Source organism: Amyelois transitella, chromosome 22 (assembly GCF_032362555.1).
Source record: "Amyelois transitella isolate CPQ chromosome 22, ilAmyTran1.1, whole genome shotgun sequence".
In the NCBI taxonomy this organism is placed as follows: domain Eukaryota; kingdom Metazoa; phylum Arthropoda; class Insecta; order Lepidoptera; family Pyralidae; genus Amyelois; species Amyelois transitella.
In genome coordinates, this window is record NC_083525.1 from 7,028,768 (window position 1) to 7,044,183 (window position 15,416).

Here is a 15,416-nt window from a genome sequence, read left to right on the forward strand (position 1 = left end):
CAGTATGGATGTTTGTAACTCTTTCACGCAAAAACTACTGAACTGATTACGATGAAATTTGGTATGTAGGTAGCTGAAGACCCAGAATAACATATAGTCTACTTTTTATCCCGAAGCTCTCGCGTTTGAAAGAGTTTCCATGCGGACGAAGTCGCGGCCAGCCTCTAGTAAGTAATAATTTTATTCGAAATGTACGAGAATAAAGTGGTTTTTTTGGCAATTTCATAGGAACAGTACCTCTTTTTTATTGAGCGTCAGTGGGAGAATCAGTAAGTAAGGTGCCCGGTTAAATTGGGTGACGTGCAGATAGGCACAGGTTCGAATACCACCTCAGCCATGTACCGATGACTATTTTCAAAGTTATGTACATTAGCTTGAATGCTGTTACTTTGAGGAAAAACAGCGTGAGGAAACTGAAGTTCCTGAATGTGCAAACATGATCGGTCCAATACGGGTTACCTTTACCTGCAAAGGTCGTGGAGGTCAGATGGGAGTCGCTTCGTGTAAAAACCTGACTCCCTCAATTCAGGATCTATGGTCAAAGGCATACCTTGAGCTTTCTCTACAGAGTGGCGAGGATGCAACCGGGACTAAAGCCAGGAGGAAGAAGAACCTACTTCCTTTCGCCATAAAAGACAAAGCCACAACATTAATTTTGATATTTCCTTATCATGCAGATTATAAAAGCCAACTTTTAGGACTCCTTGGTTGTGTCTTCCCGTTAAGGGTTATAGACGTGATATTTTATGTATGTAAAGAATCTATTAAAGATTTAATTTCACTCATATTTTTAATATGAATCATCTGCCCTTCGTCCTGACTCCATAAGGGACGAATGACATCGATAAGCTTCTTAGTACTACGTGCGATAAAAGAAACATTTAAACAAACAAATTGTCAATGATTCATGTTTTCACTATCATGAAACAATGACCCAATGAAAATGTAGGATTTAATTTTTAAAACAATTAGTTTGGCTCTGTCTAGAAACGTATATCATACTGATATTATAAATACCAACCGATTTATGATTTTTTTTCTTTCCCACAAGAGCGAAGTCTCATGTAAAAACAACCTAGTAAGGGAAAAATAAAATTTGTGTGGGATGTGATATGTGTAATTGCATGAAACTTACTTAACACTGTATTTTCATCAAGTTAAAACCATAACTATTTCATCCGTGCTACGCGCCATTTCAAAACATTTAATATTTCAACCCGTTCAACGCGAACCCGCAAAAACAAACGAAACTCCGTTCAAATATTAATTTTCGGTAAAGTTTAAATTTAAATAAGGAAGCCGAAAATGTTCCGTAATTTAACTTTTTTTTTGTGATCGAAAATAGAACATGTTTTTGTTTTTTTTTTATAGGTAGGTATTTAACGCTGTAAGTACTTTAGAAATGCGCGGTTGCATCCTCACTAGTGTTGCCCAAATTCAGTCTTGGTCTTGCAGTCTTGGTCTTGTTCTTGCGTTTTTGCAAGACCAAGACCAAGAACAAGACCAGGTGTATTGGCGCAAGACCAAGACCAAGACTGACCGTGCAAGACTTGAGCAAGAACAAGACATAGCCTGCAAGACTCTTGCGTCTTGCAGCTAGGACTTAGCGCTATTTCACTGAGTAGTTAGGTGTAACAGTTCGGTGTATAGGTAGGTACGCTTAGGAATTCTATGAGACGCAAAAAACTGTATCAAAGAATATGAAAAACTGGACCTATGCGCATTACGACTAATACCATAAACATATCGAATAAAAAAATATCTATTAAAATCAAACTGAGTGCATGCATAGTTATGTTTTAACCATCGGCACTTTGATAATGCGGCATCAAAGGTTTTGTACTTACTTCTCAAAGAAATTTGCCGCTTTTCGGAAGTACATGGTTATGATACACGCGCCAGCGGCTTCTTTTGAAATCTAAAACAATCGTTGCCGCAACGCCGAAATCATAACATTTGACACTATTTGATTGCCGCCGTAGGTATACTCATGCAAAATAATTTCGAATTTTAAGAGTACCTACAGGTGTTCCAAAGAATAAATAAGTTTCAAAGTGCTTAGAATGAAAATGAATACATTATACTGATCACGCAAGTAGTATTATGATTAGGATAAAATGGTAAGGATAGGTAGTAGATGTCATATTAATTCATTCTAGTAAGTATATATTATAATATTGATTACTTATATGGTTTTAAACTAATTACTTAGGTACTATTATTGTACATTTAGTCATTATATTTCTTAAGTTTTTACAAGAAATAATAGCAAAAAAGTGTTCAAATATCACCAGTTTAATAAATATTCTAGCCACATTTAAATATACTTGAAACGTGTAAAAAAAATTCTACAAAACTAATAAAATAATATAAAAAGCGTAGGTACTTACCTACTAATAAAATAAAAAGCCTGCGATAAGAGTTTTGTATTACTTACCAGCCCGAATGTCTCTGAGAGAGATGATGAGAGTAAGTATTTACTAGCTGTGCCCGCGACTTCGTCCACGAGGAATAGTAACTTTGGAGGTATAGTGACGTTCAGGACTTATTTATTTATTTTAAAACTTCTGTCATCAAACATACAAACGAACTCTTCAGCTTTATAATATTAGTATAGATGTACGCCAAAACATTCACTTATATGTAAAGAATAGTGATTGGCACTAATTCTTTACATATATTTTATTCACGCGTCGCGTCTGTACAAGTAGGTAATATTTAGTGTGTGTTTGTACGCCGCACGCGGCATTGTTTGATTTGCGGCGGCATCCTTTTTATAGAGCCGGCACGTGGCGAGGCGGCGCGGTAGAAAGCAAGGAAACGTACTATAAATAAAGGAATTATTTTAATTCCAGTCATTTCCAATTGAGCTGTGCTTCGAGTCTAACTTAATAATTGTTTTTACTAATTCTCGTTATTTTCTAAAAACGTATCACGTGTACAATTTAATATGAGTGACGAAGATTCAAATTATTCTAGTCCGAGTAACGAGAGTTTGAGTCACAAATCTAAAAGACCCAAAAGCAAATTTGAGGAGTTTTTCGAAATAATTCATGCATCCCAAACTGCCTTCTGTAAATTGTGCCAACATAAAAAGATTGAAATAAAAATGAAAAACAGAAACACTTCAGGCTTAAGGAAACATCTAATATCTTTCCACAAAAAGGAATCAGAAATATTTCTTCCTGTTAAACCAAAATTAAGTGGAGATATCACAAGCTTTTTAGTAACCGCTGGAAGAAGTGGACAGGTAAGAATATTTTTTTAACAGTTAAAAGTATTTTAACTCTGCGTAGCTATTCATGCGATACTTTCAAAAACGCCATTAACTTACGTAAGTATTTTTGAGTTAGTGGTGTTTTCATCTAGGGGTGCGACATATTAAGTATGTAATTATCGTCTTAAATATTTTTTATAAACACCCATATTTTCATTTAATCGGCCAGTAACAACTAAGTACTTTATTTTGGCAATTACAGTACAGTGCAACCTTAAGCGTAAGCTTATAAATCATAAATGTTTATTAAGAAACAGTTACTTCCATGGAAAACGACATATATCGTAGGTCAGTTGATTTTTCGAATTTCTTATCAAATCTTCAGTTATTTATTAATCTGCTTGATCTTTACTATGGCTATGTTAATTCAAGCTCACAATGTTCCAATTCTAATACGTTTTTCTAAGATTTAAAGTAAACTTTAATAAATAGTAATAGACTAATAGGTCATTGCAAGACTTGCAAGACTCTTGCTGCAAGACCAAGACCAAGACCAAGACTGGGAGCGCAAGACCAAGACCAAGACCAAGACCAGGTGTATTGGCGCAAGACCAAGACCAAGACTGGCTAAGTCTCGTCTTGTTCTTGCATTTGGGCAACACTAATCCTCACGTCTCTGGACAGAAGCTCAGGTATGCCTTTGACCATAGATCCTAGATGGGGTGAGTCAAGTTTTAATACAAAGCGACTCCCATCTGGCCTCCGCAACCTTTGCAGGTAAAGCTAACCCGAATTGGATCATATGGTTACACATTCCGTTTCTTGAATGTGCAGGTTTACCCTCACAGTCTCACCTCTACGGAAAAAAGGTATCATAGATAATCTAATCTGTGACTATAGATTAACCAAATTGACCACACGTATCATACATACTTTCTTGTTTAAGTGCAAAGTTTCCGAGATTTGTTTCCATTACTTCTGGGGAACTTTTAAACAAGTGTCGGATAGTTTGGAGTCGAGAAAGTTGAAGAGCATAGTGTGCCAGGGGAATTGGTACAGTCGGCAAAAAAAATCTATGATTTTCACCATCATTTACATTGTACATACATAGGTACATTATAATAAAGTCCATTACGGAACAGATGGAGCCAAAATTCTTTTGAAAAGGTTGCGACCACGTTTAACTGTATAGCTTTATGATGGTAGGTATTGAGATTGCCGTGTGGTTCCCGGAACCAATAGAAAAAGATATAATATATGCGCCTATTACCTTTGTCGCTTTCTACGACATCCATGGGAATGAGATGGAATAGTCCTATTTCAAGGTGCCCAAAACCATACGGCACAATTTTAGAGAGTTCAGTATAAATTAATAATAAATAATTATTACCACTTTTTTTGAGGACTGTACATCCACTTTCGAATCACAAAGTGTGGTGTGATGCCATAAATATCTTTCCTCGGACGAAATTATTGAACAAAAAGGGCTCACAGCCTTTTTTAGATAACTGGATTATTTTAAGAACGAATTATTTTATGATCTAGAACTGCGTTTATTTCTTTGAGAAACCTACTAATTCTAAAAGCCTGTTAAAAAAAAAGATCTGTGATATCACGTCTGTCCGTCTTATACATATATCGACAAGATTTATGTATATATAACGCCTCTGCCGTGTGGTTCCAGGCTGCCGTGTGGTTCCCGGCACCAATACAAAAAAGAATAGGACCACTCCATCTCTTTCCCATGGATGTCGTAAAAGGCGACTAAGGGATAGGCTTACAAACTTGGGATTCTTTTTTAGGCGATGGGCTAGCAACCTGTCCCTATTTGAATCTCAATTCTATCATTAAGCCAAATAGCTGAACGTGGCCATTCAGTCCTTTCAAGACTGTTGGCTCTGTCTACCCCGCAAGGGATATAGACGTGAACATATGTATGTATGTATGTATAACGCCAATATTTTATTCCTTCTTTATACCTTGTGGGTTAGACAGAGCCAATAATCTAGAAAAGATCGAAAGTTCACGTTCAATTGTATGTATTTACTAGCTGACCCGCGCAACTTCGTTTGCGTGTATCCCGCTACTTCGACAAATACAGTCAACGCACCAACACATATTGGATACTAATTTTCAATTCACAATAACTTCTCTTTCCCTTAACCGCGTTTAAAATATTAAAATGTTTTTTGGTTTCTGTGACTCTTCTTTGATCGCCCCCCCTATCAGTTTTTGGAAAAAATTTTTAGAAGATTAATAACGTTGTGTACCTACATTTTAAACTTATTTACTTTTTACATTTTTATTTTATCTTTACAACAATTATTATATTACAGAATGTCTTTATATACAACGTTCACAGCTTTTTTGTCATTAGACAATACAAACATGTTTTCTCGAGAGGTTACTCTTGAAAGAGCGACATACAGTTGGCCATGTGAAAAACAGTCAACGCTCAAATCTAAGCCTGCAACGTCGCTGCCCCCGCCGCCGCGGCCGGCCCGTACCGTGCCGCAATACTAATATCGTGATATCTCCTAAACTATATGTCTAAATAACACACTGTAAACTGCAAAAATAATCTAAATTAAATGCTCGTGATGATGAACTTACTTATTTTGATAAGGATGTATATATTATTGGTTATATCACCAGTTAAACATCACCCAACGAATTAAATGTTTTTTTAATACAGAAAAGTAGTTTTTGTGACTTAAATAAAAAAGCTGGATATATGTCATCGCGGACTTTTTTGTAGAACTAATAAAGACCAATGTTTTTGCTATACATTGTTCTTACTTGTATCCAACGGTATAAGCGGCGCACGCACAAATGCAATCTTCAATTAGATTTTTTTTCTGACTTCTTGGACATAAATCGCTATAACTCAGCTAATATAGTTTCAATGTATTTCAATTATATATAAAAACCTGTCGGAGAAAATACTCTTTCTATTAGTGAAAACCGCATCAAAATCCGTTGCGTAGTTTTAAAGTTTTATGCATACGAAGGGACTACAGACAAAATGGGCGACTTTGTTTTATACTATGTAGTGATAATGGAATTAAAATAAACTGCTCCAATTGAAACCATAAACTTATTGAATTATTTATAAACAGTTTAAGGCTGACGACATTACACGAATTTAACAAAGAATATAATCATACTTAAATGATTTGTATTTACTCACTCTAAATTTTTATGTCACAGATAAAGAAATCAGTTCGAAGGTTCAATAAACCCAGTTTGAAACAAGCAATTGATCCGATGACCTCCAACACTGATAACGGCATGTAGAAATGTGGGGGGAATGATGTGTTCACTAAATTGTGATGCGTCTATCTATATAAATAAAACAGTATATAAATGTTTATTACATTTCTCAATACATATTTTTTATACATACATTTAATCACGTCTATATCCCTTGCGGGGTAGACAGGGCCAATATAGTTCCCGTGGGATTTGCGACAATTATTTCTGTAGGCGGCGCTAAATACGCAAAAGATACCTAATGTTAATTCAAGAATTGCATTAATATGTTAAATACGTATTAAATATCGCAAAATTCTGTAGGTAGTAACTTTATTCTTGTATTATTGTAAATTTAGTTGTTCAATTTTCATTTATTACTTTTGTTTTATTACTTATATATTTTTTATTGTTTTAAAATATTCTACTAATTCTACTATTAGTTTCTAATGGTAATTCTAAATGGAGCGATGCGATGAAATAAAAAAGCCTCAGGTTAATAGTAACATTATATGGAAATATATTATATCTCTTTTTGGACTCCTTATACGTCAGAACTTCTTGGTTTCTTGTATGGAGATTACTGGCACTGGTGCTATCTCTGTCTCTCTTACTCTCACACGAAGGATCTAAAAATGAATTTATTAATCCTGGCAGTTTTAATAAGGATAATGGGAAACTCTTATCAAAATATTGCATTGTCATGTCCTTGATACGTGTGCATAGTTCCAAGTTGATCAGACGTTTAGAAACCAGTGAAAATTAAGCTCAAAGATTCCGTTACATACATACATACATACATACATACATACATACATACATACAACCCAAGCTAATAAAAGCGTAGTAAAAATAGTAAATAGATATACATAAAATTAATGACTTCGATACACTCTTAAAGTTACTTTTCGGCCTTAAAGCAAAGACAACGCAGCCTACACGGCCGTACGTCCTATAACTTTATATCACTTTTATTGGGGTCCTTATCCATTAGCCTGTTGCTGGATTCCATGTTACTATCCACCCGACCTTTTCCGTTTATGACTTGAGGGAATTTGTGTTAAGCCTTATACATAATCTCTTTAGGCTTTATTGCTGTCTGATTAATTTGAGGGGTAAAAGCTTGTAGTACAAAATTTATTTTGGAAGAGTTTTTATTTACATATATATAAACACGTCTAACCCTCGTGGGGTAGCTAGAGTCAACAGTCTTGAAAGACTGACAGGCCGCGTTCAGCTGGCTTAATGATGGAATTGAGAGAGAATTGAGATTCAAAAGTGACAGGTTACTAGCCCATCGACTAAGAGACGAACCCCAAGTTTATTAGCCTATTCCTTAGTGGCCTTTTACGACATCCATGGTAAAGAGATGGAGTGGTCCTATTCTTTTCATATTGATGTCGGGAGCCATGCGTCATCTATTCTAGGATTCTACATACATACACAAAATCACGCTTTTTCGTGTAGGTACGTAGGATTTCTTTATTATAATTGACAATTGATTCTAGGATTCTTTCCGTGTAAATTCACGTACCTATCTCATATCTTTCAATCTGTAAGAACTCTTTACTTATCCATACATAATTAGACCTTACTTAGTGTAACTAAGATTCTATTTTTGGAGTGATAGGAAAAATAATAATTTAACGTGCCACCAAAAATGTATGAAGCGTTTTAACTTCACAAGTTATTAATCAAAACTTGATCCGAGTTCGGCATACGTGTTTAAATTTAGATGCAAATTATTATAGGCGAAAGGGTTTTAAAGCGTATTACAAACTTTTCTTCTTGTTAACATAACACAAGCCCTTTAACTAAGCCTTCAATAATAATTTTAACCTGCGATTACAAAATTAATAAATATAGAACCCTATTTTTGTAATTTATTATTTAGGTTCTAGAGGCCGCCCGCGACTTCGTACTTATGGAAACTAACAATCCCACGGGAACTCCGGAAAAAAAGTAGCCAATATGTTATTGTGGGACTTCAGCCAAATAACATCGTAATTGGTTCAGTAGTTTTTGCGTGAGAGTAATAAACATCTATATCCTGACATACTCACAAACTTTCGCATTTATGATATTAGTAGGATTGTATTAATAATTACAATTTCTAAAGTACAATAGGCGTATATGGTATGAATATGTTTTTTTTATTCGTTATTGTTAAGAAAATGTTCTTGTCTGACTAAGGGATAGGTACGCTTATAAACTTGGGATTCTTTTAGGCGATGGGCAGGTTGATACCTGTCACTATTTGAATCTCAATTCTATCATTAAGCCATACAGCTGAACGTGGCCTATCAGTCCTACCCCGCACGGGGTATAGACGTGATTGTATGTAGGTATGTATATATGTAGATATTCTGCACTTCTTCTCTATTTCTATGCAGTAAAATGCTGCAGTGCAGTTTGTTACCGCTTCTGCACTGACTTAAACTTAAAAGTTATTTGACGTCAATCAATGTTGTGAAACCAAAAGTATGTAAGTATCAAATGGCAAGTGGAAAGAGGTAGTCTCTGCCTACCCCTCCGGAAAAGAGGCGTGATTTTATGTATGTATGTATGTATTAAATGCAAAATTCTAATATATAAAAATGCCAGTAGGTGCTAGACAAGCAAAACATCACGAAATACAGTCACGTCCTGTGATCACACGTGCCGAAAATTTGCTGGCCTCGAAAATTATAAGTAGGCACAGAGAATTGACGCCCACAAGCATGCCATAGAAATACTCTGTACTTACATGCGATTTTATACGTTTCATTCCAAATTATACGTTTTTTTTATTTTATTTTTTTAATTTTTGCATGCTTCCTTTTTGTTATTGCTTGAAATCTTTTTTTTTTAAATACTTACGGTGTCTGTTTTTAGTATATTGTTCACATGTTAGTATATTTATTTGTAATCTTTTTTATGAGAATAAATTTTTAAAACCTATGAAATTCTGCTTAAGTATAAAAAATCAATTCAACTCTGGTCGTAATTAGTTTTTTTTCAAAGATTTAGAACTTGACGTAGCCCTGGAAACTTGAAAGTGTGAATTTCATATAGTTAAAGTGTGTTTGTTTGTCCGTCATTCACGTCAAAACCATTGAACTAAAGTCTCTGTGAAGTGGCGTGCAGTACGAAGAAAAGACATTTTGTTTTTTTTTGAACCGCTGGCGACAGGTACTTAGTTCTTTATAATTTTAAAGTTAAAAAAAATGGTTCAAAAGATTTGAAATTTAGCATGAATCCTTATGTGGTCTACTAAGATATTTCGCGAAATTCCCGCGGAATCGTAAAGTGGCAAGGTTTTGTTTAGAATCAGGCGGGCGGAGTCCCGGGCGTACGCTAGTCATTCAATCAGACCGCGGCCGTCGCGGTACGCGGTTCCGTGCTCTGTGCGGTATGCTGACACAAGTTTAGGGTAATTTTTTTAGTCGGGATTTTATGCAAGGAAATGCTTAATAAACATACTCGTTGTATAAAACTGTATTGTTCAATTTACACACTGGCCGGTTATAAAAAAGAAATACTTAATTTTAAGAGACGAAAAATTACGATCGTCTTTTGTTAATTTTCACAAATGATTTCATAAGACGCAATAAGTTAAGATTATTTTCATGTTTTAAGTTTATTATTATAGTTTTCTTTATTTTTTACCAACACAGTATTTTATTTACATCCCGGCTTGATTATCTAAACACTCATATAGGTATTATTATTATGAAGTTTTTTGAAGCTAAGCGTGGCCATTCAGTCTTTTCAAGACTGTTGGCTTTGTCTACCCCGCAAGGGATATAGACGTGACCATATGTATGTATGTATCTTTTTTGAAAATTTAATGATTTGATGACATCTAGAAATCAGTATCATTCCGCATTTATAAACGAGTTACAATAAAATATCCCTTTTCAAATGGCACTGAATACTACAAAATAGGAACTCTGAACCATTAACTCGCGTAAAACTTTTCAATGACTAAGCACAGAAGTTTAAGCTCAAAGCTGGACGCGATCGATCCGAATCGAGCTAACTCGATTAATTTTAATCGAGAATCGGGAACTATTCAATTGGAGCCAACTATTCTCAATTAGTTAACTAATTGCGGGATACAATGGTATTTGGTGTTTGATGGGACGATTAATTTAATTAAGTATTTTACTAATAAGGCTGTTGTCATGTACCTAAATAGATTTAATAAGGGTTAGTCTTAGTCAGTCTAAGGTATAGGCTTGTAAAATTGGGATTCTTCTTTAGGCGATGGGCTACCAACCTGTCACTATTTGAATCTCAATTCTATCATTAAACCAAATAGCTGAACGTGGCCATTCAGTCTTTTCAAGACTGTTGGCTCTGTCTACCCCGCAAGGGATATAGACGTGACCATATGTATGTATGTTTGTAAGCCCTTGCCTCAATTTTGTATATGATCCTCTTATTGTCAGGTTGGCTGGAAGAGATCCCACTAAGGGATAAGCCCGCCTTTGTACTGTAATGTTTTTATTTGTAATGTACTATTTTAGTGAACAATAAAGCATTTACTTACTTACTAAGCCAAACAGCTGGACGTGGCCTATCAGTATATTCAAGACTATTGGCTCTGTCTACCCTGCAAGGGATATAGACGTGATTGTATGTATGTACGTTCTGTTTGAAATCGTATCAAATCTGCAGAGAACAAGGAATTAAGTAAATAGGTACAAGTTATTATTGTTTAATGAGGCGTAATAGACTTTAAGTTTTACAAGTAACTTATTCGAGCTTGAAGATATTATGTTTCAACTTTACGATTTCGTGAACGCCTCAGAGATTTTAAACGGTTGGTCTAAATTATGAATGATTCGATTCTAATTTACATAGGGTCACATACATACATACATATAATCACGTCTATATCCCTTGTGGTGTAGACAGAGCTTACAGTCTCGAAAGACTGACAGGCTACGTTCAGCTGTTTGGCTTAATGATAGAATTGAGATTCAAATTGTGACAGCTTGCTAGCCCATCGCCTAAAAGAAGAATCTTAAGTTCATAAGCCTATCCCTTATTCGCCTTTTACGAGATTTTTTTCTGAGGAAGTTTTATATGTATTAATGCTACCCGTGCGAAGCCTGGTCGGATTGCTAATATACTTTTAAAAGTAAAGAGAGCGCGGTGGTCGAATGGATTTAAGTTTCCGATGATGCGCCCGAGATACAGGTTCAAATTTTACCTCCGACATGTACCGATAAATAAAATAAATATTTACGAAACAAATGACACAGATTAAACAAGCCCCAAAGTAAGGTTGAGACTTGATTTATGGGATACTAATTTTATAATAAAAACTATAGTAAAGTATTTAAGAGATTGATTTGAAAAAAGAGTAACCTATGTCAGAACGTGGGATTTTAACTATAGGCATACCAATTTCATTCAAATCGGTCTAGCGATTTAGCTGTGAAAGCGGACCAGACAAACAGACAAACTTTCGCATTTATAATATTCGTAAGGTATTTATGAGATTTGACGCTATGTTTTTGTTTTTTTTTTTCCGCTATAAGTCTATGCGTTACGCCGATCCATATCATTGGAAACTTGGTAATATTTTGATTAATAATTCTGAAGTTTGCCGAAGCGTACGTGGTAACTGCGTAGATCTGTTTATCCTCGGGCCTTTACCCAAGTAGCATTCATTATCGTACGTGCTAAGAGAGAAGAAGACTCAATTTTGAGCAAACCAAGTCGCGGGAATTCGCTAGTAACTATGTTATAAGTATAATTAAATTCCTGTGCAATAAAGATATTAAAAACAAACAAAATATATTTCAAGATAAAACTAGATTCAAGACAAAAATTAATACACACAATAACAGTAGTACCTACCTAGATTAAGAATTTGAAAAATAAAAAACCAAACTTTGTATGTTTGCTTTCTATCTTTTGTACACGCTAATCTCCGGAACTACCTATTAAATTTTAAGCGAATGAAGTCGCCAGCTAAAGTTTTCAATAATTCGAGACGTCTCAAAAACGGTTTTTACTCGTGTAAAATAAATCCGAACCATAAGTCCGAATGAAAATATTAAAACGTGGGACATGGTCCGATTGTTATTTAAATTTGGAATTACATCGCCCCGTATTTGACTAACAAATTCTCATATTGTTTGTAGGTTTGCCTCGTTTTGTTTAACCTTTGTTTTGTTATGAATACTTTTTTGTAAATTAAAAAATATATATATTTTTGACCAGTGGAAACAAAAAGTATTGCTAGTTTATGTATACAAATTTGTTATATAGAATGTTTTGTGTTTTTTATTTTTGTGCATATCGGTGAGTAAAATGGAGCAAGTAGTGTAAAGAAATAAGTTCTTATCTAGACATACTTAACTAAAAAAAGCATAGGTACTGACATGATAGCAAAATAAGTATTAAAAAACATAACGTAAATACGTAAAAAAAGAAAAAAAAATTATATCTACCACCCAGAAAAAATACGATAATATAACCTACTTCAGTAAATATAAAAAAAATTTAACTTTAAATATGTAATTGAATGAATAAATGTTGATATACATACATAAGTAAAGTTAAAAAAAAATTGTCTGTTTTCAAAAATTACCTTTGTATAATTGGTAAAAGAAATTGGTACAAATATATTAAAAGGTTGGGACATTTTTGATAGATTTACGCCATATGAGAATTATTTCTCGAGCAATCTTCAAAAGGACTAAAAGAAAAAGATTCCTTTGCCACTAAAGGACTCGTGATAAAAACGAGAAACTGCGCGTTTAACAACCTAACCTAACCGTTATATTAGGGCTGTCGTTATTCGGATACTTAATTTTTAACCACATTTACACATACAAAAAGTATCTTTGTATGTTTGTAACGAATAAACTCAAAAACTACTGGACTGATTTTCACGAAATTTGGCACAGATATAGATTAGACCTTCGGGAGTAACAAAGGCTACCTTTTTTCTGGAATTTCCCATGGAAGCAAAGCCCCGCGCAAGAAATAGTACATAATACATATAATCAATGCAACTATCTTATAATTTGCCGCGATCCATTATACTTTAACTAGTTGTTGCCTGCAATTGCGTCCGACAAAAAACATAAAAGGAGAGTGTTGGGGGGAATTCTTTTAGAATATGTACTAGGTTTTAAGTTGGAACAAGCCGAACACATAATGAAAACCACATCAAAATCGGATCAATAGCTTTCGTATGATGCGAAAACAAACATGCAGACACAAATTCTAAAAATAACATCTTTGGCTTTCTATTGGTCATATGTAGATACTCCATATATTTTGATAAGTATGTTGATGTTATGTTTCAAGAAAAGACATATTTTTTTTTTTTTAACTTCATATAGAGTTAACTTTTCAATATTATATCCACATTCATCAATTAGTATTTTTTGATGGCCTTTATGACGCAGCGGTAGTGCACTTGTCTGTGGACACCAGAGGACCCAGGTTCGAATCCCGGCCAGGGCATGATGAGAAACGAACTTTCTTTGATTGGCCTGGATGTTTATCTATATAAGTATTTATTATAAATATAGTATCGTTGAGTTAGTATCTCGTGACACAAGTTTCGAACTTACTTCGAGGCTAACTCAATCTGTGTAATTTGTCCCGTACCTATATTTTTATTTAGTATTCAAGTCCTCCATTTAGGGTAGGGCTACTCTTGACCTGACCTTACATCAGCACGTCTCCGATTTGAACAAGTTACCTACGTACGTTTGTTTAGGCCTTCCCATTTTACTACCAGTTCCAGTCGCCATTTAAGTAAATTTTCCTAAATAACCTGTTTGGATTTATCCTTTCAACATAACCCAATCTTCTTAAGCATTTTGTGAACGTGCCGTGTGGTTCCCGGCACCAATAAAAAAAAATGGGACCACTCCATTTTTTCCCATGGATGTCGTAATGGGCGACTAAGGGATAGGCTTACAAACTTGGGATTATTTTTAAGGCGATGAACTAGCAACCTGTCACTATTTGAATCTCAATTCTATCATTAAGCCATATAGTTGAACGTGGCCATTCAGTCTTTTCAACACTGTTGACGCTGTCTGACCCGCAAGGGATATAGACGTGACCATACATATGTATGTATGTAGTTTCCGCTCGTGATTCCGCCCTCATGAAAAATACCGATGTTCTTTACTCTTCATAATTTCATAGTATCGGCGGTATTGCAAATAAAAAAAAACACACTTTCACATTTATATTATTAGTATGGATAAGTGTTTTTAACAGCACGCCTTTATGCTTCGCCAGACGAGAATTTTCGATACTTTCTTAAAATTAGTTTATGTATCAAGTAAATATTTAAACTTTTCGACAACAACCATCAGACTTTGTTTTCTTTGGACAACCCTACCAGAGTTCGATGACCTTAAGGTCGTGTAACCGCTTTGTAAAATATGTACATCCAAACATTTTTTGTTATCTTTTTAGTTCACAATACAAGTGCGTTATTATTAAACAAGCATTTAAGTCGTCATACATTATTCATATTAGTAAATCCCTTTAGATTCGGACCACTATATCCCTTTTCTATGGATATCGTAAAAGGCGATTATGGGAATAGGCACGCTCATCTAATTTTTAGGTTAGATTAGAACATTTGCGGGGGTAAATGTTCCAAGTCAGACGGGAGTCGCTTCGTGTGTCACTAACCTTCCTGGATTGAGGAATCTCTAACTAGGACCTTTATTAAAAGGAACCGCCGTTACAGTCATCGTATTAAGTACTAAGTAGCTAATTAATAAATATAGGTTATTTATTCGGCTTATACTGTATAGCCTCTTTAGCTCAGTGGCAGAGCACTGGTCTCGTAAACCAGGGGTCGTGAGTTCAATCCTCACAGGAGGCATTTGTTATGGTTTAATGTGACCGAACACGTTTTGAACTAGGAATAAGGCCAAGCTATTTTCCCAAAACAAAACATAAACGAACA

The 15,416-nt window shown here is 34.8% G+C and overlaps 1 protein-coding gene and 1 non-coding gene across 3 annotated transcripts in view; both read left to right on the forward strand.

The window, feature by feature from the left end:
* Positions 1 to 15,416, forward strand: part of LOC106129903 (somatomedin-B and thrombospondin type-1 domain-containing protein) — a 55,071-nt gene that overhangs the window by 10,339 nt on the left and 29,316 nt on the right. The window contains exon 1 of one of the 2 annotated variants that reach the window (XM_013328600.2): positions 3,226 to 3,250. The exons of the other annotated variant lie outside the window; for it this stretch is intronic. The gene's annotated coding sequence lies outside the window, so the exon portion shown is untranslated. Of the gene's footprint in view, positions 1 to 3,225; positions 3,251 to 15,416 lie in introns of those variants that run through there. 2 annotated transcript variants of the gene reach the window in all.
* Trnat-cgu (transfer RNA threonine (anticodon CGU)) lies at positions 15,261 to 15,332 on the forward strand. Its single transcript has one exon. It is a non-coding gene; the product is annotated as a tRNA-Thr (tRNA).